Consider the following 4530-nt stretch of genomic DNA (forward strand, 5'->3'; position numbering starts at 1 on the left):
TCTGCAGCACTACAGTCTTCTGGACTCTTTCAGAAATGGATTGTCGTCTGCATTAGAGACTGTATTGAGTGTCTGATCATAACTGTTCTCATGTCATTATTTTTCAGGTGTCAGAAGAGCGACTGATGACTCTGTGGTGAGTTTTGGAGGTTGATCATGAGCTCCACAGAGGACTGACTCTGAAATATCACACTCTTATTACTCACATTAGATCATGACAAGATAGTCTATTTCTACTGTTTCTGCTCTAAAGATCAGAGATAGAAATAAACAGAATGGAACTAGTGACTCAATCAACATTTCCATTCATCCTGCGCCCAGTGAACAATATGATTCATCTTCAATTATTTGTGTATATTTTCATATCTGTGAATATTTGAGAGTTGCTCTGGTAATATTCCTGTCGTGTTACAATAGGATCCGTCATCCAGAGCTGGGACCAACTCATTGTTTTGTGAGTCACAAGTAAATCTTGAGTCTCTGCATTCAAGTCCCGAGTCAAGACAGACAAGTCCAAGTCAAGCTGTAAGTCCTCATCTTTAAGCTTCAAGTCCTGAACAAGTCATTAGTACTGTTTGCCCAATTCAGCATCTCTGTATTAATAACTAAAGTAAATTTCATGTCATTAATAGTCTATAATACGTATAATTAAGTATAATAATAATTAAAAGTTCTGGTTCATGGAGGAATGAATCATTGTTTGTGAACAAATCATAGGCCGAAGTGAGTGAAAAATTTCTTTCATGTTCACCGTTTCATTTTTAAATGATTCAGTGATTTTAATAAATCAGTTAAGTCAAATATTTATAACTTGCTAATACGTAAATCAGATGCTCATTTATCGCCACCTACTGGCGTAGGTCTACAGAACTAGACAGCTTTAATGAAGCTGAAAAGTAAATATATAACAATAGCTATAATGTATGGGCTACAAATCCTTAATAACAATAAGAAACCATCAGTGAATGGATTTAATAGACGGAAGGAATTAATAAATGTGTTGTAGCTCTATATTATTTTATGATGTTACATAGGCTATTCCTTTAACAAATATTAATAACAACAAATTATTCAAATGTCATGCTATCACAGAGAGGAGTGTAAAATAGTAATATAGTTATAATCATGAGACTGCTCTGTCTAAGTCTAGTCTGGAGTCATGTGACTCAAGTCCACAACTCTGCTGTCATCATAACATCATGTGTGTATAACAGATGTTCACTAAACCTGTAGGTGAGATGATCATGACCGTTTGCAGCAGCTGTGTAAATAATGAGTCTGCTTCACACAGTAGTGATGGATGGGTCTTTAACAGCTTGATCTGCTGTGTTTTCACTGATGTTTAGGAGCAGACAGATGATGTGACTTATACTGAAGTTACTGCGTTCAGTAAAAACAGAGCCAAAAAGAACAAGGTGAGCAAATCGATGTGACCTTCTCTCAGTGTGACCTGTATCTCTTTTATTCTGATATAAATGTGTGCTGAGTTGAGCTCAAACCTCATGCTGTAATAACTGTGGGTTGAAACAGTCACTGTGATGTTGATTCAGGTTCACTGTGATGATAAAGTGACTTACGCTTCCATCGGAGGAGCAAAAGCTGGAGCTCAGGAAGACTGCAGTCAACTTTACGCTTCTGTGAACTAGAACCGTCACAAATCAGGAAAATAATCATTCAATAATCAGAATGAGCTTTATTGCCAGGTATGTTTACAAATATGAGGAATTTGTTTTAGTGAACTAGTGCAACATGACAGGATGACAGTGACAAGACAGGACACAGATAACAAGAAGAATAATATACAAACATACAAAATAGACAATTTATTAAATAGCAAAAACAAAATATATAATATAGACAATTATCTATGTACAGGTATGATATGTATGTGTGTATATGTATATAAGTATGTGTGTTGGGGGGAAGGGCCTTTTCCTGTAATGCACCTGAGTTATGGAATACATTACCTGCGTCTATCAGGGATGCTGCTTCTGTGGATTGTTTTAAGAGACTTCTTAAGACACATCTTTTTACTCAAGCTTTTAATTTATAAATTGTGTATCTTTTGATACTGCAGTGTTTGTTTGATTGTTTGACTATTTTGTATGTATGTTGTAGCGCTTTGAGCATGTGAAAGGTGCATTATAAATAAAATGTATTATTATTATTAAATAAATAGTGTATACTAGTGTTGTGTGTTCCACAGTTATTATCAAGTGTTCATTAGATGGATTGTCTGGGGGAAGAAACTGTTCCTGTGTCTGGCCATTCTGGTGCTCAGAGCTCTGTAGCGTCAACCAGATGGCAACAGTTCAAACAGGGAGTGTGCTGGATGTGAGGGGTCCAGAGTGATTTTAACAGCCCTTTTGCTAGGGGTGGGTTATATGACAAAAATCTTGTCGCACAATATGATTAATTTTATATCGCGATAACGATATATATCACAATGTTGTTAATTTAAAATCTTTGATACCATAGAATTTTCATAATCCTTGTCACCAATGTCGTAATCAAACTAATCCAAGAAAATAATACAAAAAGAAGAAAAAAAAAAAAACTCAAGCTCACTGGAGATAAATAAACAGTCAGTGATGAAATAAGAACAAGAAACTAATTACAAGCAATAGGACAAAAAAACTGCAATAAATATGAAATACATTGTGTAAATTAAGTCTTCACTGTGTAAGATCTATCTATCTGTCCATACATATATACAGGTGCTTCTCAAAGTTCATTTCAGTTATTCAACTCAAATTGTGAAAGTTGTGTATTAAATAAATTCAGTGCACACAGACTGAAGTAGTTTAAGTCTTTGGTTCTTTTAATTGTGATGATTTTGGCTCACATTTAACAAAAACCCACCAATTCACTATCACAACAAATTAGAATACTTCATAAAACCAATAATAAAAATACATTTTTAGTGAATTATTGGCCTTCTGGAAAGTATGTTTATATACTGTACATGTACTCAGTACTTGGTAGGGGCTCCTTTTGCTTCAATTACTGCTTCAGTTCGGCGTGGCATGGAGGTGATCAGTTTGTGGCACTGCTGAGGTGGTATGGAAGCCCAGGTTTCTTTGACAGTGGCCTTGGGGGAGGTGTTGCTTCAATTTATAACAATGTTTTCAGGATTTCTCAGAGGGCAGGCTTCAAGTATAACTCGTTTGAAGTATTGGTGCTTAATATAACATTATCCAGAGAAACAAATGTTAATGATAAATCCCCTGTGATGTTTGTACTGGCTACTTTATACAGGCCACCAGGGCACCATACAGACTTTATTAAAGAGTTTGCTGATTTTACATCTGAGTTAGTGCTGGCTGCAGATAAAGTTTTAATTGTTGGTGATTTTAATATCCATGTTGATAATGAAAAAAGATGCATTGGGATCAGCATTTATAGACAATTCTGAACTCTATTGGGGTTAGACAACACGTCTCAGGACCTACTCATTGTCAAAATCATACTCTAGATTTAATACTGTCACATGGAGTTGATGTTGATGGTGTTGAAATTATGTAGACAAGCGATGATATCTCAGATCATTTAGTTTTGTGCAAACTTCATATAGCTAAAACTGTAAATTCTACTTCTTGTTACAAGTATGGTAGAACCATCACTTCTACCGCAAAAGACTGCTTTGTAAGTAATCTTCCTGATGTATCCCAATTCCTTAGCATATCCAAAACCTCAGAACAACCTTGATGATGTAACAGAAAGTTTGGACTCTCTCTTTTCTAGCATTTTAAATACAGTTGCTCCTTTACGCTTAAGGAAGGTTAAGGAAAACAGTCTGACACCGTGGTGTAATGAGCACACTCGCACCCTAAAGAGAGCAGCCCGGAAAATGGAGCACAGCTGGAGGAAAACAAAACTAGAGGTATTTCGTATTTCTTGGAGGGAAAGTAACCTATCTTACAGAAAAACATTAAAAACTGCTAAATCTGATTACTTTTCGTCTCTTTTAGAAGAAAACAAACATAACCCCAGGTATTTATTCAATACAGTGGCTAAATTAACGAAAAATAAAGCATCAACAAGTGTTGACATTTCTCAACATCACAGCAGTAATGACTTTATGAACTACTTTACTTCTAAAGTCGATACTATTAGAGATAAAATTGTAACCATGCAGCCATCAGCTACAGTATCACATCAGACAGTGCACTATAGATCCCCTGAGGAACAGTTCCACTCATTCTCTACTATAGGAGAGGAAGAATTGTATAAACTTGTTAAATCATCTAAACCAACAACATGTAGGTTAGACCCTATTCCATCTAAGCTCCTAAAAGAGGTGCTTCCAGGAGTCATAGATCCTCTTCTGACTATTATTAATTCCTCATTGTTATTAGGGTATGTCCCCAAAACCTTTAAACTGGCTGTTATTAAGCCTCTCATCAAAAAACCACAACTTGACCCCAAAGAACTAGTTAATTATAGACCGATCTCGAATCTCCCTTTTCTTTCCAAGATACTAGAAAAGGTAGTATGCTCACAATTACATTCCTTCTTAGAGAAAAATGG

This window comes from Cyprinus carpio, chromosome A3 (assembly GCF_018340385.1).
Source record: "Cyprinus carpio isolate SPL01 chromosome A3, ASM1834038v1, whole genome shotgun sequence".
NCBI classification, from domain to species: domain Eukaryota; kingdom Metazoa; phylum Chordata; class Actinopteri; order Cypriniformes; family Cyprinidae; genus Cyprinus; species Cyprinus carpio.